At 47.5% G+C, this 21910-nt stretch overlaps 1 protein-coding gene across 1 annotated transcript in view; it reads left to right on the forward strand.

Moving 5' to 3' along the window:
• Positions 1 to 255: 255 nt before the first annotated feature.
• Positions 256 to 21910, forward strand: part of CEMIP (cell migration inducing hyaluronidase 1) — a 167637-nt gene continuing 145982 nt past the window's right edge. Inside the window, exon 1 of the mRNA XM_049852799.1 lies at positions 256 to 503. The gene's annotated coding sequence lies outside the window, so the exon portion shown is untranslated. The remainder of the gene's footprint in view (positions 504 to 21910) is intronic.

The raw sequence follows: 21910 nt of genomic DNA on the forward strand, positions 1-21910 counted from the left end.
CTGCGGGCTGGGCTCCGCGGGCCAGGGTGCCGCGGAATCTGTCTGCGCCTCCCTGAGCGGCCGCCAGAGCCCGCCCGGGTCCGGCCGGGGCGCTGGGCCCCCGCCCCACTTGGGCAAGAGCGGGAGCTCGGGCAGGGGGCGGGCCGGTGCCGCGCCGGCGTCAGGGGCCACCGGGGGAGGAGTCAGAGACGCGCTGCCAGCTCCAGCAGCAGCTATAAAACGGGCAGCTCCGGCGGGCCGGCTGGGAGCGCGCGAGTAGAGCGCTGCGCGGTGTAGTGGAGCGGGTCCCGGCCAGTGCAAGCGGCGCGAGGAGCATCAGAATCTGTGCGCGGAGAGCGGCGGGGCGCAGCGCCGCTAGGCTGCACCCTCATTTCCCAGACGAGCTGCTCCCTTGATTGCCGACGTCCGGGAGTTGGCGGTGCCAGTCAGTGCGCGATCAGATCCCCGGGGCGCTGCTCTCCTGGCTTGCGAGCCGTGGCATTGCCTCGACCACCTACCCAGAGGTAAGAAGGCCAAGCCGGGCGCGCCAGGGCTGCGCTGACAGTCCTAAACCTCGGAGGGGAGGGGAGAATCGGGTTCTGTGTCTCCACCATGCATAGGGAAAACATGACCTGCCATCGCTTCTGTTTGTCCATTCTGTGTTGTGCAGTCCGCCTCTGTCTGTCCTTCGCTCTTGTCACTGTCCTCTGTGAGATTACTCTAAGATCCTGTGATCCTTTTCAAGCGGCAGGTGCGGGGGGCGCCGGCGTGCCCAGAGCGCATCTGGCGAGAGTAGAGCCCTGCTGTCCGTAGATTCTCCCCTTCTGAATGGCGCGGGGGGCTTGCGCCAGGACACTGTCTCGCCCAGGAGGGTCTACACCAAGGGCCAGGTCAAGGAGCCCAGCCGACAGGAGGCCCGCGCACACTGTGCACTTGTGGGCGTGCGCCTGGCAACAGGTCTGCGCGCCTGCTGCTGCTTCCTCGGCACGATCTTCTTTCTGGTTCCCCTCTCCCGCTGCTACCCGGCTCGCGCACTCCAGAACAGTGCTGGGTACCCAGCGACGCGCTGGCACGGGGCCGGGCGGAGGCGACTGGACTTTAGATGATCTCAAGGGCACCTGCAGGTGTTTCGACTGAGATTCCAAACCTGGAAGCTCTGGAAGAAGGTTTGGTGGTCCCTGGCAAGGGAGGTCGGCTCCGGAATGGATTCCGTTTAAGCAAAGGCAGGGACCTGGAAGAACGCACGCCAGAGTTGTGGCCAGGGCTCCAGCTCGCCGCTCCGGGAGCGAGGGCCAGTGACATTCTGGAGTGGACCCTACGGGATGTGTGCGCTCATGAGAAAGGAGTGCGATACGCCCGTTATAGCCGCAGACTGGCTGTTAGCTACATCTCGCCGTCGAGGAGGGTCCCAGGCGCACAGCCAGCAGCAGGGTTTGAGGTCCTGAGTCCTGCTTCGTGCAGCCAACGCAGCCCACAGGTAAGAACTCCCTTTTTAAACGAACCTTTTGATGTGTGCGCCAGTGCCTGGCTGCAGCACCATCCCGGAGGTGGTTAGCCCGGAGCGCGTCTCTCCATCCCGGCGGCTTGGAAAACTATCCCAGGCGCGCCCGGGGGCGGGGAGCCGGAGGCTCTGCGTGCCCAGGCGCGGCGCCACCATGGACAGCTCCCAGCCGCTTCCTCCGCTCCAGGTTTGCGGCCCTGGGCCTCCGCAGAAGTTAGGCACTTCGGTCCCACTCCCTGGCGCTGGGGCGCAGGCAGGGATGAGAGGGACTGCTAGTCCACGGGGGCCCTCGGTATTTTGTCCCGAGGTAGTACGAACCACTCAGGAAGGTAAAGACAGTCCAGCCCACGCGAGCCTGTGGTCGGTGACCGAATTCTAGATCAGCCTGCAGCTGGGGTCTGTACAGGACCTCACCGCGTTAAGCCAGGCTTTCTCGGTTCTTCTGCCGCACCACCGGGACCCCTAAGAGGTGAGATCAATGTGCGACCCTTGAGAATCCGACCAAGGCAGTGAGATAATTCCAGACCTAATTAGGCATCCGGCTCAAGCTTTCTCTGCAGTATATATGGTCATGTATTCTGTTTTATGAAATTATTTAGTAAATATGGTATTAGGAGTATATATTAGTTCCATAGTGACAGTAACAGAATGGAGAAGAAATCATATAGAACAAGTTTATAAAGAATGTTTCAATGCCTTGCAAAAGCAGCTGTGCTGCTGTCTGATCCTAGTTGTTTCCCCCAAAGTGTGTAACAAACTTAAAGAAGCTTAGTAGATGATGTTTCAAGCTGGTTGCTTGGAAACAGGCTGGGAGAGCCTGTAGGGATTAATCTGTGCACCAAATAAAAACCTCCCTCCTCTGGGAAGAAATGACATTGGATGGAGCTCTACTTTCTGTCATCCCCACCTATATAGAAGCGTGTATCTTGTTTTATTTATTTATTTTTTAATTGCAAGAAGTTTAGAAGGTCTGCTCCTGTTTATGACTGATGGAGGCTCACCGATGTTAAAAACCATCAAGCACACCCCCCCCTTTTTTTTTCTTGAGTCAACAGGTGTGACTTGGGGAAAGTTGCTTCAGCTCTGTGTGCCCTGTGCTGTTTCCTCATCAATAAGATGAGAATAACAGTCTACCTTGGGGTTGCTATGAGAATTAACTGGCACAGTGGAAAGAGTCCATTGCTGAGCACAGAGAAAGCTTTTAAAATGATAGCAATTACACGTGTATTTTTAAAGACAGTGTACACTTCTTTTGAACTGTGTTCACCAGCCCGCTGCCCTCTCTCCTAACCTAGTAACTGTTTGATAGGCACTCCGTCTCCACTTTATTTTCACCTTTGAGAACTTGTTGATGGAACTGATGAAAGTGCAGAAGTTGTCACAGTGCCAAACAACAACAACAACAACAACCCCAAAACTTATTTAATTAGACATGGAAGAATTTTTGTGTGAGACAAATCAGTTGCCTGTTTTTCCCACCAAATCCACTTGGAGGAAAGAGAAAAGTAAGTTATTTTAAGAATATTGTAATAGCCCTCTGTTTCTGGTGATCATTTATTCCTATTCCCTCTCCCAAGAGGACGTAGGGTCTCCAAGGGGCCTCAAGGTCTTGCTGGGGGTGAAGTACTTTTGGGTGTTGATAGTGACAGGCCTCAATGGCCCTATTTCTGGATTACTCCGGGATGTCATGACAGTTACTTACACTGGGGCAGAGCCTGGTCTGGGAACTCCGAAGTGGTCCTTACCACGCAGGAGCCACACTCCTCCGTGTTTGAGCCTTGCCTAGCTGGAAGATCTTGACCAAAACCCTGCTTGCCTGGAATACTGAGCACTTATTTGGTTCCAGCGGGCTTTAAAGGTCTCTTCCAGCTCTGGCATTCTAGGGTTGTGTCTGGTAGAAATCACTGATACACAGTATCATGATATGCCATGGAAAGTTGGATAGTTGAGTTACAATGTTTCTAATTTTTCAGCTAGAATTCTTCAAGTAGCAAGAGAGAGAGAGAAGGAGAGAAACCGGGTGTGCGTGAGTGAGTTTCTGCTAATATGACGTTATGGTGTTCTTAGTTTTTTCTTCTTTTGTCTTAGTAGATCAGAAAAAATCTCAGATCCCTCCATTTGCAAAGAGTGGAGCTGAAGGATGCAGTCTGCAGATGCTGGGAGTCCTTCTGTGACTCTCATCTACTTGGTGACGTGAATGGAGCAGGAGGACATGACCTCTAGCTGACCTTGAAGTCCTGGCTCTCTTCGCTGGACTCCCATGCAGGTTCCGGTTTCCAGTACACACGACTTTCTGGTAAGAACCCATTGAGCTTCAGAACATGCAGGGCCAGCGAGGGGAGGAATTGTTTTGAATGGTAATAAAGGAACTCTTCATCGGTCCTGTGGCATTCGGTCTGTTGAAGCAGGGTGCCTGGGACAGACCGATCAAATGGCAAGAGTGGCATTCAGCGGCGAGATGAGAGGGGTGAATTCACTTAACTCTTGTCAGCCTCCTTTGAAGCCTACCGCTTAAGTGACCTGTTTTCAGTCCCTCCTCTGGGGTCTGCAGAGTAGCACAATCTGATCGGATAAAGGCATTTTGCATTTGTAGTGATAGCTCAAAAGAGAAATGCACGCATGTGGGTTGGGTTCCTAAAAGAGAACAAAGTTATGCTACATCCATATCCATGAAAAGTCTCGGCTGTCACCTGAATATTTCCTTCCAGTTGATGGTCAACATCGAGATGTTTGATGGCATCAGGGTCCTGCATCAGCTATCTCCATATCACTTAGCTTCAACTGTCATACGGAGGCAACGTCAGAGTCCTTTGGCAGTGAATAGGAGAGGATCACGTTCTTCCTATCTTGTATCTGGTTAGGTTGATGGGAGGATGGGAGTGGCAGTGGGTACTGGGGGAGATTTTTCAGTGCCAAGTTCCTTTCTACTATTTTGCCAGCTGCTCAGCTGGGCCTGAGCCTCTCCTCCCAAGAGCCTGGCAGGTGGGACCTTTGCAAGGTTGGGGAGGATGGTAGGCTTGGGTAGGATTGTTATCTCAGCCTCCTGCCCCCAGTCCACTCCCTCTGGACGCCATCCTAGCCTCTCTCCTGGGTTTTCCAGCCTTGTCTTTTTCCTCTGTCTGCCCTGGTGCCAGATTTTGTTCAAACTTTGCTCTTCAGAAGAGTGGCTGCTTGCAGAGAAATGTCATCAAATATAGATATGCTCTCTGCTGGGTTTCCTCTGTGCCAGGATGCATACATCCCCACCCAGAATGGAGAGGAGCTGCCACTCCTCCCCACCCCTGCTCTTGCCCAGGGCCTCCCTCTAGGCTCAGCTGGGCTCCAGGAATCCCTCCTTCCCTTCCCATTCCCCACAAGTGAGGGAGCCTCAGGGGGCACAGGCAGGCCTTCCTTCAGCCCCGGACAGTCTGGCTCCTTTGGTTTGGAAAATCCCTGAGGAATTATCTTTGGATCTTCTGCAGGGGCAGCCATGGGTCCATTTAGCTACAACTGGAGTTGAAAGTCTTTTGACCGGACAACTGCTTTTGAAAACCCTGTTTGTTTCTTTCTCTCGGCTGGTCATGTAAGAATTTAGCCGCCCGGCATTTCCTGGAACAGGAAGGCACATCCAGGGGCCGTTCCTTGTGGCATGTGAATACCCATGCCAGACTGCTGTCTCTCCTCTTCCTAAACAGGAGCCTGCTGTCTGCTTGACCTCTCTGGGGTCAGGAGTTCATGCTGTTGGCCTGAGTCTCTGTGCTGTAAGGCATGGACAGCCCGTGGGACCAAGGGCAGGACAGTGGTCTTGAGGGCAGGATACAGGCATCCCTTTCTGTGGCTCTGCCAGTCAGCAAAGATGGAGGCTATGGGAGTGTACCTTGGGGACTGGATTAGAAGGTAATGGCCGTTGTGACTGTTCCCTACCTGCCCAAGTTGGGAGATCTTGGGCAGGTTCCCTGGCTTCTCTGGACCTCTGTTTCATCACCTGTGAAATGAAGGGGCGAGGCTATACCAGTGCTTCCTCAACTTGATTATGCAAATGAATCACAGGGAGCTTGTTAAAAATGCAAGTTCTTCATGGGCAAGTCTGAGGTAGGGCCTGAGATTCTGCCTTTCTAACAAACTCCCAGGTGATGCTGGTGCTGCTGCTCCAGGGCGCCCCCTTTGAGCTGCGAGGGCCTAGATTGCTGCTGGCTTTCTGAGATTCAGACTCTTTTTGGTGTAATTTAAGTCAGTGCCTGTTGTGTGTGTAGAAGAAGCCCAGCTGGCCTGTGCCCCTAATGACCCTATAACGACCCTTCAAATTCTTGGAGATACCTATTGTCACTCCTAAACTGTCTTATCAGCAGACTAAGTATCTGGGGCTCCTTTAAGTTTCCCCTTTTCCCTGTCTTAATAAATTTTCCAAAGCTCCCTGGATGGAGTTACTTTTAAGGGCAAGACCATTGTGCAAATGGCGATTTATTTTTGCCTGGCTGAGGCATTTGAATGTAATTTCACTGGTATTAAGAGATCACTTGGGGAATTTCATCTAACTCTGGTTCCAGACACAGAGAATGCATGTTTACGTTCAAACAACTCTACTTGAGTCTAAAGGTCACAGCTTTTTTTTTTTTTTTAACTTGAGAATGAAATTTTAAGCCCGATTATCTTCCTCAGCTCCCCCTCCCTGTGGCATTTCTGTGAGATGAACTGATTGTCACAAATGCATCCTGGTCAACCCAAAGTGCAGGTGGGAACTTGGGTCCTGTCATCTACCACCACATCCCAAAGCAGAAAATAGAGTATAATTTTGTGATATTCTTCTATGCAGTGGGCCCTATGTTAGCCCTGGGGAAGCAGAATGGAACACATAGGTGGTCTCTGCCCTTGAAGAGCTAACAGTCTAGTGGGGAGACAGACATCTAAGATAGCAATTGCCATACAGGTGATGAAGACACTCAGGAGAAATATCAGTCAGGAGGCAGGGAGGGTGAGGCTGGGGGAGGCGAAGGAGACCATTAGCTCAGCCAGGGGGGATCCCAGGAAGCTTCACTGAAAAGGGAACATAAGTCTGGAAAGATTTGCAGGGGTTTTCAGGGATTTTCTGATCAGGCAAAGGCGAGGTATAGGCCGTGGAGTTTAGGAGGCATTCCATACAGAAAGAAGGGCACAGGGAAAGATCCGGAAACACACACAGGTCTAAACACCTCACCTTCTGCAACTTCTCAGATGCATGAAACTCCTTACCTGCCTCAGGTGTGTGAGGTCCCTTACTGCCCAGATCTTGGGCTACACCTGACAGGAGAGAGAGTTCCCCCAAGCAGCTGTAGGTCTCTGGGCGCTTCAGGCCCCTAGACCAGTAGTTTAAAAATGACGTTAACCAATGAGAGACTAATTAGCCCTGTAAACCCTCACCTAAAGCACAATTTAAAAAAAGAAAAGAAAGAAATGACTTTAACCATAAAATGTGTTTTCCAACAAAATCTTACTAGATCCCAGTTTACAAACCAGAGAAAACGTGGCTGCGGTTGGGGAGTGGGGGCTAGATTTCTGTCTTGAAGCCCCCTAAGGGTTCCATAGAACTAGGTTCCAAGGGCCATAGTTTGAAAGCCTCTTTCCTGGGTCATTTCATTTTGCTATGGCAGTCATATTAATAATATTATCTTAGTATTATTATTTTGCTGAGTATTTTTAATATTCTGGGTTTTGGGTCAACTATTTTTGGTGGAAAAAAACCTTACTTATCCCGTACGTGATCATCCCTTTCTAACAGATTTAGGATCCACGGGCTGCCAGTAGGAAGGAATATGTGACAGGGACTGGTCCAGAAATTTCAAACTGTAGCTGGCCACCAAAATAACAACAGCAAAAAACCAGTTGCCGTTGAGTGAATTCCAACTCATGGTGACCCCGCATGTATCAGAGTAGAACTGTGCTTCCTAGGGTTTTCAAGGCTGTGACCTTTCAGATGCAGATTGCCGGGCCTTTCCTCCAACGCACCTCCAGGCCTTTTCAATCGGCTAACCTCAGGGTTAGAGTGCCTGACCTTTTGTACCACCCAGGGACCCCAGCTGGCCCACAGGAGGAGACAAATGGAGCTGTAAGGCTTCTTGCAAAAATGGGCTTTTTAATTTTCAGTCTTTTCAAATACCCCAAGATTTTTCTGATTCAGTAAAATCTGGTAAGAAGAAATAGTTTATTTGCAGAGTGTAAGACTTGGTGAGTTCCATCCAGGATCTTGCATCCCTTCTCCTTGATATGAAATAGCCAAACTTGAATGCAGGAGGGTTTTGAACATGGGGTTTGAAGAGGAGATGTGAGCCTGTGGGTGGGAGCAGAGGAGTCCACTCGGGAGTCCAGGGTGATGGAGGGATGGCTCCAGTCCATGGCGATGGCTTCTGTGTGCCTTTTACTGCACTTCCTCAAGGAGGAAATTGATACCCAACCCCCAAAGGGAGCCCTGTCCCTCCCTGATGGGTGGTCCCATCCTTGGAAAGATCCACATGGCCCCTCCTAGGTACTGAGCCAGCTCTGAAAACCTAATCATATGAATTATTTAAGATGATGAAAGTAGGGCACGTTCAGTCTAGAAAACTCAGAAAATTGGCAGAACCCTACTGGATGTGTGATGAACGCCAGCCAAGGGAAAAAGCAGAGAGGTTTTCCCTCCAGGACATGCACCCGCAGTTCCCTGGGGGCTGGGTCTGCCTGCCAGGCCAAGCCCCAGGCAGCAATAGCCTGGTCAACTGGGCAGCTTCAGGGAAGGCTGGCGTGTTGGTGGGTGACCAGCAAACGCATTATGAGGACGGGGGTGAGAGGGCTGTGGGTGTCAGAAGGAGGTGCCTGTCCTCCAGTTCAAGGGCCTGTCGCATTGCCACAGAAGCTGGATCTCCCTGAACTGAGGACTTTACTCCCAAACCGTGGGAATTCAACCGCTTGCTTGCTAAGCTTTTCCTCAGGAGCTGGACTTAGGCTGGCTCACAGATGACCACAGACATTTGTTTTCTAGATCCCATGGAACAACCCTGGGGAGTAAGCCCGAGTGGTGGGTCTGTTGCCTGAGGCTCTTACTACCCGTGTGCTGTCCCTGCCTCCCTGCCCAAGGGGCTGTGGTGTCTTCCACCAGAAGAGGAGGACAGTGAGGCCCAGGAGTACAGAGCTGGTGCAGGGGCACCCTTGGGAGCCCGTCTAGCTCCTGGTCCACTGCGTCCCTTGCCTCCCTTTGTCACAGGGCACTTGTCTGAGCTGTGAGATAGGGGCCCTTGTTCCTGGCTCGGTCTCCTCGAGCCTGCTGAAGGCATCTTCCCTGAGCCCTGGGCCTCCAGAGCCTCCCAGGCCACAGTCAGTATGGAAAGCTGTGCTCCTTCCTGTAAGGAACAGTAGGAATGAGCCCAAGAGGAGAGAGTCGGGGAGGAGATTTGGGCAGACTATTAAAAAAACAACAACATTTTTTAAAAAACAAACCGGTGGTTTTATGACATCCTCTTTCAAAGCTGTGTTACAGGCACTGAGTAATTCACTCTTTTGCTACTTTTCTGAGGGTTTGGGTTCAAGAAAACCTCAAGCATAGTGGCTAAGTACTTTTCCTTTCCTTTAAAAATCGTGTTTACTTCCAGAGGAATTTAATCCTTATGTTTCAGATCCATTTCTATGTAACTCAGCAAAAGGTTGTTTTTCACCAGCATTGCAAAGCTGTGAGTGTGCTTCACTCCGTGCCTCTCCCCCTCCTGCCACCATCCCCAAGCTCTTCTCGCTGGCGCAACTCTACTGCCTCTTATTAGGGACAAATTTGCCTGAGCGCCAGTGCCGGGCGGAGCCATATTGGAGCACGAGGCAAAAGGAACAAATAGTCATACTAAGCCTGTCTTCATTTACATTTTTTTATAGTTTGTTCATCACGGGTTTTTGAGGATGAATTATGATTTAAAAAAAAATATTGCATTAAAATATTATCTACTGATCACTCATTTTTTTCAGTGCCCTCTTAAATTTTTCACCCTCACTCGCCTTACCCTGGTCCTGACCATGGTAAATACCCCGCAACCTCCAGGTTTTTTCTGGAGTTCCTGAGCGGCACGAATGGTTTGCACTCAGCTGCTAACCAAAAGGTTGGAGGTTCAAGGCCACCCAGAAGTGCCTCGAAAGAAAGTCCGGGCAGTCAACTGAAGAAAAACCAGCCACTGAAAACCCTGTGGAGCGCGGTTCTACTCCGACACACACGGGGTCGCCGCGAGTTGGAATCCACTCCGCAGCAGCTGGTTTGGTTTTTGGTTTCGTGCAGGGTTTATTCAGGTCGGAAGGTCGAAGTGGTTACAGTGGGTGCTGTACCTGTTCATGTCCTCTTTTACGATGTCGAGGTCCGTGCTGGCGACGAGGTTAATGAGCTTTGGTGAGGCTGAAGGCCCATTCAGGCTCCTGATCGGGCTGCAGATTTGAATTTGGTGTGTATCGCCCTTGGGAAAAGTGGAGAAGGGTGTGAGTCCTCTTCAGACTGTCCCATGATCTGACGACGCCCTCGCTCCTTCTCCCTTGCTTACCTTCCCTTTTGGAGAGGGAAGGAATTCTGGCGTTCCATAGCAGAAGGTTGGGGGACTGGTCCATAGTCCCGTGGATCATGAAATGGTGCAGGATCGGGCAACACTTCATTCCGTTACACGCAAGGGTGCCATGGGTCGGAGCTGACTTGACAGCCAGGGACAACAACAATAGGAGAATGTTTTGCAGATTCTGATAGGCTGAGGTGTCTCTATTTCTGTGACTTCTTAAGAAGACACTGAGCTCATCAGATTTCTGCAGTCAGTTCCTGGTAGTGAAAGAGAAAGCACTTGTAGGATTTTGAGTTTGGAACTTCAATATGCAAGGATTTCTTTGTGTTTAAATGATTTTGTAAAAATGAGAAGGTGTGGCTAATTTCGATGGTGTCTGGCTCACAGCTTCGAAGAGGCTCAGCACAGATTTCTCTGACCACATAATTGTGGGTTGTGTAGACGCACGAGCTTTCCAGGTGGCTGAGAAGGAGCTTAAATCTGTTTTAAATTTTTCAAATCATTGGGTAATATCATGACAAATGGTAACACATGAACATATCCCGGGATCTCCTGAGAATGACCATGGAGCGAGGTTCGTTTTTACTTGAAACATCTCCCTATACAGTTATTCCTAAATAAGAAGCAGTTTTTACGTATAAAAAAAATCGATGCTTCTCTTGAATCTTACTCAGTAAGCACGAACTTGAGCTTCTGCTCTGTCGAGGTTGTTTGAGAACATCCTCTCTCCAAGGTTAGGGGCAACAGAGAGTGGGTAGAGTCAAGTTTGAATGGTGTATGTCGGCTTCAGGAAGGGGCCTTTGGTGGCCACCCTGGGAACGTGGTGCAGGAGGCTGTGGTTCCCCCAGTGTGGAGTACAGGCTGGCTCGCATCTCAGCCACTTCCCAGTGCAATGAAGAACCATTTCTTCATTCAGGATGGGACACCAGCTGGGCCCAAAGGCAGAGGTTCTTTCATGGTCTGCTTTATTCCCAAGGACTGGCATACAATAGATAAAACCAAAGCCAAATCGGTTGCTATCAAGTCAGTTCTGACTCATGGTGGCCCTATGTGTTACAGAGCAGGACTGCTCCATAAGGTTTTCTTGGCTGTGATCTTTACAGAAGCAGATTGCCAGGCCTTTCTTCCATGGCACTGCTGGATGTGTTTGAACCAATAACCCTTTGGTTGGAGCCAAGAGCAAACTTTTTGCACCACTCAGGCACCCACATGTTGTTGTTGTTAGTCGCTGCTGAGTTGATTCCAACTTATGGTGACTCCGTGTGTGCAGAGTAAAGCTATTCCATAGGGTTTTCAAGACTGTGACCTTTTGGAAGCAGATTGCCAGGCCTTTCTTCCGAGGCACCTCTGGGGTAAATCCAAACTGCCAACCTTTTGGCTAACAGTCAAATGCTCAGCTGTTTGTACCACCCAGGGACTCCTGAGATGTACATAAACTGAACCAAACCAAACAAAACCCATTGCCATCGAGTCGATTCTGACTCATAGCAACATAGCATACCTGCTATGTTAAACATTTGTTAAATATATAAAAGATTGAGTTCTGCATCTGAGCCCCAGCCTCCAAGCAGATATATTGCTCAGTGGAGTGAATTTGATGCTGAGTCTTTTGTATTCTGCCCTGGGAATTGATACTAGAAGAGGGTAAGGAAACCAGAGCCTGCTAGTCACTGTCTCAGAGGTCTGTACTCCTGTGGCCCTGTGGCTAATTCCCAGCAAAATTATTAGTATCCAGTGTTTATTGAGCACTGACTAAGTTTAGTCACTATGCAAAAACTTTGCATCAGCCCATTTAATCCTCCTGACAACTCTGAGCAAGGCGTCCTTCCCATTCATAGATGAAGAAGACTTGGTGAGGTCAGGTGACTAAAGGTGACCTCACCTGAGGTCACTCAGCTAAAGGGGGTGTTGTGGGAACTGGGACCCAGGTTTGTGTGAGTCCTGAAGCTCATGCTCTTAACAATGACTGATGTGCTGGGTTCTTGAATTTTGAGGAAGCCTGTTTAGCCAGGCATTAGGATTCATATGAAGGCAGCTGGAGAGTAATCGCAACCCGAATGCACTCATTGTTAATTCACCAATTCTTCCTGGGCTCCTGGGATTTAGGAATGACTCCAGTGCATCTCCCTGCAATGGAGAAGCTCACAGTCTAATTGGGGAGACAGACAGACAGCAGATAGATGTTCAACTCCCTGCAATCTCTGCTGTAAGAGGAGTATGAACAAAGCAATAGAGAAGCACAGCAGAGAGATGAGAAATAACTCTGCTGGGGAAAGGGACGTGGAGAAAACGGGATGTGCTTGGGCCTTGGAGGAAAGTACAATTTGCTGGCCAGAGTAGGGAGGGTTAGGAAGGCAGGAATAGGCTGAGTTAAGTGCAGAGAATCTAGAGAATGCTGGTTTAGGGAAGGGCTGGGAGTGTCCTCCTAACGAGATCATAAAGGCGGGGCCAGCTGGGGATGGTACTGAGTCAGGGAGTTTGAGCTTTAACCCAGATGACTCTAAGGTAGAGATGGGTATGATGAGGAGGTGGACGTCAGGACATTGCTGCTAGTGGCATGTGGCTGGACATGTCTAGGGCTGGCCTGTATTCCTCCCTTCTAAGGCTGATGATCTTAGCTAAGTCCATTCCAGAAGGCCAGCTGAGTAGGAAATGTGGCTGCTAGGGCTCAGCAAAGACCCATCACCAACAAGGAAAACTGCTCTGCCCAAACGAATTATTGATGTCAGGGCAACAGGGCACGAAGTCAGTAGTTGCTCTAGTTGTTAGGTGCCGTCAGGTCGGTTCCAACTCATAGTGACCCTGCGTACAACAGAAAGAAACACTGCCCAGCCTTGCGCCACCCTGTGTTTGAGCCCATCGTGGCAGCTGCTGTGTCAATCCATCTCATCAAGGGTCTTCTTTTTCATTGACCCTTTACCTTACCAAGCATGACCTCCTTCTCCAGGAACTGGTCCCTCCTGATAACATGTCCAAAGTATGTGAGATGAGGTCTCACCATCCTCACTTCCAAGGAGCACTCTGGCTATACTTCTTCCAAGACAGACTTGTTTGTTCTCCTGGCAGTCTATGGCATATTCAATATTTCTTGCCAACACTATAATTCAAAGGCATCAATTCTTCTGTGGTCTTCCCTATTCATTGTCCAGCGTTGCATGCATATGAGGCGACTGAAAATATCATGACTTGAGTCAGGCTCACCTTCGTCCTCAAACTGACATCTTTGCTTTTTAACCCTTTACAGAGGTCTTTTGCAGCGGGTTTGCCCAATGCGATCCATTGTTTGATTTCTTGACTGCTGCTTCCATGGATGTTGATTGTGGTCCGAGAAAATGAAATCCTTGCCAACTTCAATATTTTTTCCATTTATCATTTTTCTGATCCAACAGAATGCAGAAATTATCGAACACAAGGCAGTAGGGACAGCATCAAATTGGAAATGTTTCAGGGATCTTGTGGCCCAAGTCACTGCCAGCATGAGGGTTGGCCCCTCAGCAGGTAGATCTCCAAATCTTTGAGAAAACATTTCTGGGACTGGTAATCTCAAACCCTTGTCTAACAATATCCCTTGAGATGGACACGTGTCTGTTTTTCATATCCAGTCTTAGAGCCGGGGTCAGGAGTGGACTAGTCCTCACCCCTTGGCCTTTGTGCTGATTTATTGCCAGCCCCTTGGCTAAGGGATTTTGCTCCATAAATTCTTGGGCAAATTCCTAATTGCCTTGTTTGCCTGACTTACAGCAGAGGTGATGGAAGGAGAGTGGGATGAAGGGAAGAATTTTTATGAAGGCTCACCTTTGGAAAGGAGGGAGTAGTCGCCAGGAAGGATGCTGGTCCAGTTCAAGTATTTTTTTGTTTTTATTTTTTAATAGACTTAATTTTCTTGAGCAGTTTTGGGTTTACAGAAAAATTGCACAGGAAGTACAGAGTTTCTCTATAACCCCTTTCTTCCCACACTGTTTCTCCTATTATTAACATCTTGCATTCACGGGATACATTTGTTACAACTGATAAACCAATATTGGTATAATATTATTAACTGAAATGCACAGTTTACGTTGGAGTTCACTCTTTGTGTTATACAGTCCTATGGGTTTTGACAAGTGCATAATGTCATGTGTCCACCATTACAGTATCATACAGCATAGTTTCACTGCCCAAGTTCAAGTTTAGGAAAAGCTTAACTGGGTAAGGCAGATCCTCCGAACACTGTTTGGTCTGCAGATGTCCCAGGGCTGAACTTCCAGAGTGTTCATCTCCTCTCTGCACTGCCATTGCCACTAGATGTCCAGGCAGTTTCAGCAAACTAAATCTATCCACAGATATATTTTTATTGCCACCCCTGTGCCCAGCATTGTCCTCAGTCTTAAAGCAAGTCTAAGAGTGCCTGCCCATCAAGTGGCCAGAGGAGAGAGAGGTCACCAAGCCGTGGGGCTCTGCCAGTCAACAAAAATACATCAAATGAGGTTCTGATCACCAGTATTTCCAAGACGGTTCTAAGCAGATAAACAGAGAGAAGTAGGAACAAGTATTTTAGGAAGGGCTCCATGAGGTTTCTTGACTGCAGAATTATTCTTCTCCATATTCCTTCCCTGAAAGTTTGCAGGCTCTTTAGCTTATATTTTCTAGGGATTATAGAATATTAGAGCTTATTGAATGAACTGAAAAGAGGCCTGAGGTTTGAAGCCCCACAGACCAAGTTGCAAATCTGCCTCTCCCACTGACTAGCTGTGTGACTTTTGACAAGTTACTTCACCTCTCTGTGCCTTAGTTGCTTATCCATCCAGAAAATAGGATAATGTATGTTAGTACAGTAATACGCAGGAAACTTCTTAGAGTTGTCATCTGGCATATGAAGTGTACAAAAATGGCATGCCCTTTCATTAGTCGATACACCCGATAGAATAAGCAGAGTTTTTAAACAAGATGGCAATGCTGTGACTCTGGGCGAGTTCTCATATGTCAGACTTTTGGGAAACTGGGGGCAGTCGCTAATCCTGCAGCCACCACCTGGGTGGCCCAGGTGATGATGGTGTATTCTCCGGAGGTTGTTCACAGAGGAAAAGATTGTGTGCCCGGAGTGTGGGATATGCCAGGCTGGCTCCTCAAGAGAGCAGGGGCCGGGTCTCCCTTGCTCACCATGGCGCCTCCGGAACCACAGTGATGCTTAACACATGTTCACGAACGAATGCTATTGGAGGAAGAGCTGCTCATAACAGTCACTGAGCTCTACTATACATCACTCGCTTTTATAACTGTTGATATATATTTACTCACTAAACTTCACAATAGTCATATATGGTGAGTACTGTTTCTATTTTGTCCCTGTTTTGTAGATGAGGAAACTGAGGGGTTGTATAACTTCCCAAGACCACACAGCTAGCAAATGGCATACCTGGGCTTCTGGATCCAGCCAGCTCACTCCAGAGCCTGAGCCCTGAACTACAGCGCTGTCCCCCAGGGCTGTCGATAGGAAGTAGAATAGAGAAAGGAATTGGGATTATTCTGACTTTGGATGAAAACGCAGTTCAGAAGGTGTAAAAAGTAGGTTTCCTAGAGTCTCTGTGCCCTAGCTGAGAGTAGCACACAGAGAGTGGCCGTGTGGAGCCGCAGCGTGTGATAACCGTGAGGGCTGCAGCCTGAGGGCAGGAACTCCTGGTCCAGATTAGCAGTGCAACCTGGTAAATCATTGCACTTTCATTCTGGACTGCTTTCCACTTCTGCACTCTGAAATTTGGAGAAATTGAGAGGCCTACAGTTGATTTAAGGAGCCCTGGTGGCACAGTGGTTAAGCGTTTGACTGCTAACCTAAAGCACTTAGCAGTTCAAACCCACCGGCTGCTCCACAGGAGAAAGGTGTGTTCGAACCCACGACTCTGCTCCAGGGAGTCTGCTTCCGTAAAGATTTACAACCTTGGAAATTCCATGGGGCAGTTTTACTCTGTCCTGTACAGTCACTATGAGTCAGAATCAACCGGATGGCAATGGGTGGGTAGGGTAATCGGTTTGGGCGTGTAAGGCCAACAGCCTAAAAGGTCCTTATTTACTCGTTATGGATAACCTCACACATTTACCAGCAGCCCCTCGTGAGGCTTCTGTGGAAGGTGCTCAGCTCTTGTTCGTTGCTAGTAAGTTGGCCTGACTCATGGCAGTTCCGTGTATAACGGAACAAAATGCCATCCTCGTGATCATTTGAGGGTTGAAGGTTGTGATCCACAGGGTTTTCACTGGCTGATTATGAAAAGTAGGTCAGCGGGCCTTTCTTCCTAGTCTGTCTTAGTCTGGAAGCTCCAGTGAGATCTCTTCAGCATCGTAGCGACACGCAAGCCTCCACTGACAAACGAGTTGTGGCTTTGTATGAGATGCGTTGGCAGGGAATCGAACCCTGGTTTCCTGCAGGAAAGGCAAGCATTCTGCCACTGAACCACCACTGGCGGTCTGCTCGTCTCTTACCCCAGTAAAGGGCAGCTGTACCTGTTGAGAGGTGGTCCTCTGGTTATCATAGCTAGGTTTCCCACAGGTGGGGTTGTCCGCAAGATTAGAACAATTTATCACTAATTATGGTTTTGAAGACTAAGCCTAGGCTAGCATTTCCTAAAGTGTGTTTCCAGGCGCACCAGTTCCTCAGGGTGTTAGTAGGTATTCTGAAGCCAAATACGTTTGGGAAAGGCTGGGTTAAACAAAGTCGACCAGCTGCATGACCGACTGTAGGTCTTTGTGGGGCCTTTCTAAACCAGTGTGTGTCAGGAAATCTCCAGGAAGGGAGGTAGCAAGTATGTAGCATTTCCCAAACCATTTGTCTAAGGAGCTCTGTTTCCATCTTCACAGAGAGCCTTGTGAGAATGATGTGCTGCGGGACACAGGTTGGGGCAGCTCTGGGATAAAAGTTGATTTGTACACCAGAATGAAAAAAAAAAAAAAAAAACAGCAAGTGTGACTTGGTATCTCTGTCTGAAATCCTTAATTGGCACTAATCACAGTTTAACACTAGTGTTGTCTTAGTGACGTAACAGTTAACTGCTTGGTTGTTAACCAAAAGGTTGGCGGTTTGAATCTGCCCAGTGGCTCTGTGGGAGAAAAGACCTGGCAATCTGCTCCTGTAAAGATCACAGCTAAGAAAACCGTGTGGAGTACACATCTACTCTATAACACATGGTGTCGTCATGAGTCAGAATCGACTGGTTTGGTTTTCAGTTTAGAAGGATGATGAGTAGGGGGTAGAAAGACCAAGAGAGGGGGCAAGAATGTTCCAGGTAGCAAGAAGGTTAAGTGTAGAGGTCTTGAGACGAGGTACTGAGAGTAGAACAATTTGGCTGGGTAGGGAAAGGGAGGAGAAAAGCAGGGCAAGACTGGAGTGTCAGACAGGGAGCGGAGAGACGGGTGAGGCCATGCAGCATTTTTCAAACCAAATTCAAGATTATGAACTTTATCCTAAAAGCAATGGGAAGACATTAAACTACTTTAAGCAGAGGAGTTACATTATCTGGGTTTTGTTTTAAAAAGGGATTGTCCTGGTCAAAAGTTTCAGAGGTTCATCTAGCCTCCATGGCTCCAGAAAGTCTGGATTCCATGAGAATTTGATATTCTGTTTTACATTTTCCCCCTTTTGATCAGGATTCTTCTAGAAAATCTTTGACCACATGTTCAGTAATGGTGGCTGGGCACCATCCGGTTCTTCTGGTCTCATGGAAAAGGAGGCACCTGTTCATGCCCTGAGATAACCTTTAAACCTTAAACCAAAAATATTCCCTGAAGCTTTCTTAAAATCAAGCAGTAGTTTAGTTTAACTAGTAAAAATGTCTGCTTTGAGCATTATGTTTTTTTTAACATATATCTTTATGGGATCAAATTGGTAATAGCAACTCGAAAGATTACATAGGAAACTTAGAGGGCAGTGAGTCTATGTTACTGGGGAAGGAACAACTTGGAAAAGGAGGGTGAGAATGATTGCACAACTCGAAGAATATAAACAATGTCACGGAATTGCACATGTAGAAATTGTTGAATTTGTGTATGTCCTGTTGTGCATATTCTCAACACAACAAAAAATAAAATAAATTATATACAAAAGGATTCCTATGGCTGCTCTCTGAAGACTTCATAGTTTGGGGGGATGATGACTTGGTGTTGGAGGTAGCGACGGGCAATTGTTGGCAAAGGTACAGGCAGGAAGAGCTGAGGGAGCTACAGTGCTGGGCTAGGTGAGTGGTGATGCTGAGGTTGGGGTGGGGTAGGAGAGAGGGAGAGATGTGGATGGACCCAACCGATGTTTTGTTGCTGTCAGTTGCTGTCAAGTTGGCTCCAACTCATGCGACTTCATGTATAACAGAACAAACTTGTCTGGTCCTGTACCATCTTCATGATTGTTGGTATACGTGGGTCCATTATTGTGGCTACTGTGTCAATCCATCTCATTGAAGGTTTCCCCCTTTTTTGCTGACCTCCACTTTACAAATCATGTTGTCCGTTTCTAGTGATTGGTCTTTTCTAATGACTTGTCCAAAGTCAGCGAGTGAGTCAAAGTTTCTCCATCCTCACATATAAGGAGCATTCTGGTTTAGTAGACACACCTGACTGAAGTGGATGGTGGGTTGAATGAAGGGTGAGGAAGAGGGAGGTGTCAAGGAGAACTCCCAGGTTTGGGGGCTGAGCATGTGGGTGGATGTAGGAAGACCAGAAGAGGTTTGGGATGAAGAAGCACATTCAGGAGTAGGGACATGATCAAGCAAGAAGTTCTGCGTCCTTTCAATAAGGGTTATTAATTGCTTTGAAAAAAAATGAATTACTTTTCAATGCTATGGAGATTTTAGTTATTATTTCTATTGAGGATAAAGTACAGAATGGCTTCTGATATATTTTGTATTTTTTTATTGCAATTATGCAAAGCTTCGACCAGAAAATACTTCCATAAGGAAGTGCTTTGTTTCATGACAAGCCTTTTAAACAACATTTAAACAGAACTTAGTAAGGGTTTTAAGCACAGTTTTGGATTCGCTTCTCTTGGCTGATTGCACACAGAACTGTAGTGTGCATTGTAAACAGATAGGACTGCAGTGAAATTCAGTATCATTAATGCACACCCTTGGTGGAACCGGCTTTCATCCTGGTTAGTTCTGATTGAGGACTTGAAATCCAAGATGCTCTTGACGGGAGATTGCCAGGAAATGAATGAGTAGACGAAGGGTATTTCTGGGCAAAATGCTCCTACTCCCCAACTTCTGGTGTGTGTTCAGTGTCCCACTTAGGGGTGCAATGAAGCACCGATACATTTATCAGTCTGACCTGTTAACTGAAAATGATACAGGGCTTGAAGCTCTGAGCCAGTGCCACGTAAATCAATAAAACCATGAGAGATACTGTATTTGCTTAGGTCGTTTTTTCAGCAAACATTTGTTAATTCACCACTCTGACCAGACATGGAGGGTTCAAAACCCACTAAATCGTGCCCCCTACCTTACAATCTGGGGCCCTGGTGGTACAGTGGTTAAGAGCTCGGCTGCTAACCAAATGTCAGCAGTTTGAATCTACCAGCTGCTCCTTGGAAACCGCATGGGGCAGTTTCGCTCTGTCCTATAGGGTTGCTATGGGCTGGTACCAACTCAACGGCACCTAACAACAGCAACATAGGGTCACTAAGAGTCAAAATCAACTCAGTGGTGATGGGTTATGGGTTACCTTAGAACCCAAGGTGAGGGACTGTCATGTGAACAAATGAGAATAAGAAAACATTATTAACTAGAATAATAATTACTAATAATTATATTGCTAATGTAACTATTAATTGATATTAATATAATAGTGTTAATAATATGATACAATTTTATTAACAAGGCACAGGGGGGCAGAAGAGAGGGAGAACCCCGTTGTTCTTAGAGGAATTCATCCTTGATTTGAACCTTATAAAGTGTAGTAAGAATTTGTCTCTTGATCAAGAAAGGCACTTCTTTTGGTCCTTTGAGAAGGGCAGAGGGAGAGCAGACAACCTGGAACCTGAAAGGAGCTGTTAGCAGATCAGTGTGGCCAGAGTGTGTGGATGAAGCCAAATGTGGTGAGGGATGAGACTACAGAATGAGAGATGTCCAGAGAAGTCTTATAAAGCAAGGCCCAAAAAACAGTCCACTGGCTCTTAATGGCCCAGCTTGGTGAACTTGGCCTGTTTCCGAGAATAGTGGGCACCAACCCAGGGTGGTCAGAGTGGAGCACTGGAGGCGACTGGAGAGCCAGGTTATTAGAAGTAAGGAAAAATGTCTATTTGAATACAATCCAAGGTCCCTCTATTCTGCATGGTGTAGACACACCCTCCATCATGATCCAATGCTACAAGAAGCAGCTATAATATCCAGGGTGCTTTCCCAGGCAGGGGCAGTGATGGGTGTGTGTATGGTAGGGTGAGTACAGAGTGGACAGTTGCAAAGATGTGTGGGGCCCAGCTGCCCCTCAGGGATGCTCCCAGTCCTACTGGATAAAGAGTCGTGTGGGTATGAAGAGCTGAGTAACAACCTGGGGTAGACATCACTACTGTTTACCAATATCTAGTCTCTTCTTCTGTGCTCAGGGGTGGATTACTCTTTCCACCCTCTGAAAGTTAGGTGAGGCCAAGTGTCTTGTTCTATTGGGGAAATATGAACAGAATCAACATACGTCACTTCTTAGAGAAGCATTGAAGAGCCCAATGCATAATTATCTATCTCCCCCTTCTGCTGTGGCAGCTGGCAATGGTCCAGATGGAGGGTCAGCCTGGGTCCTTAAGTGCAGATGGTAGTACAGGGTCCGACACACAGACCCACGATGGGCATGTGGCCTGAGCGAGACAGAAGCCCTGTGGTTTGGGGGTTGTTTATTACTACGGCAGAACATAACCTATCCTAACTAATACGCAATCCCAGACTGTCTCTAGAGTATTATGAGTGACCAGTTGCCATCTAGTCAACTCTGACCCCATGTGTTTCAGAGTAGAAATGTGCTCAGTAGGGTTTTCAGTGGCTGATTTTTTCAAAGAAGATCACCAGGCCTTTCTTCAGAGGTACTTCCGGATGGACTTGAACCTCCAACCTTTTGGTAGCAGTCAAGCACATTAATCGTTTGCATTTGGGCCAGTGCAATCAAAAGGAAATGTCCATTCATTCATTGCACAAATGTTTGGGGCTGCCCTCCAGCTATTGTACTAGCCCAGCATGGTTGTAAGGCTTTTAGAGGAGGAAGCAATAACTACGAGTTGGAATGGTCAAGGGAGGCATAGTATTCCTTTTTGAAAAAGAATATATGTTATGCGTATGCATGCATATGTCATTTTTCCACCATATAAATAATATAACCATATAATGATATTCCTTTATTACTTAGAAACTAGAGACCCATAAAAGAAGAGGGGAAAAAATACCATAATCCCATCACCTAAGACAGCCACTGTAAAATTTTGATGAATATTTTTCTAGTATTAATACTGTGTATTTTTACGTAGTGATGATATAATTATACCATGCGCATAGCATTTTTAAGTTTTTATCTCAGTCTTCATAATTATCATTTTAATTGCTGTAAAAGACATCAAACTCATTTCTAATTTTTCACTATTATATACCACAATGACCATTTTTTTGTTCATCTCTCTTGTCCCAAACATTGGGTGATCTCCCAAGGAAAGATTTCCGGAAGTGGAATTAATAGGTCAAGCTGTGTGGACATTTTTATGACTCTTTATCCGTATGGCCTCCAAAGGTTTCTGAAAACTAACACTGCTACTCCCTGTGTATAACAGCACTGTTTTCCCAGCATTAGGTACTATTGAAATTAAAAAAAAAAAAAATTTAAAAGGTGAAAATCATACCTGATTGTTTAAGTTTTCATTTCTTTGTACCGGGGAGTTTGAAGGCTATGCCATGTGTTTATTTACTACCTTTTTTCTTTTTCTGGAATTGTCTGT

The sequence above is a fragment of the Elephas maximus genome, chromosome 13 (assembly GCF_024166365.1).
Source record: "Elephas maximus indicus isolate mEleMax1 chromosome 13, mEleMax1 primary haplotype, whole genome shotgun sequence".
In the NCBI taxonomy this organism is placed as follows: Eukaryota; Metazoa; Chordata; class Mammalia; order Proboscidea; family Elephantidae; genus Elephas; species Elephas maximus.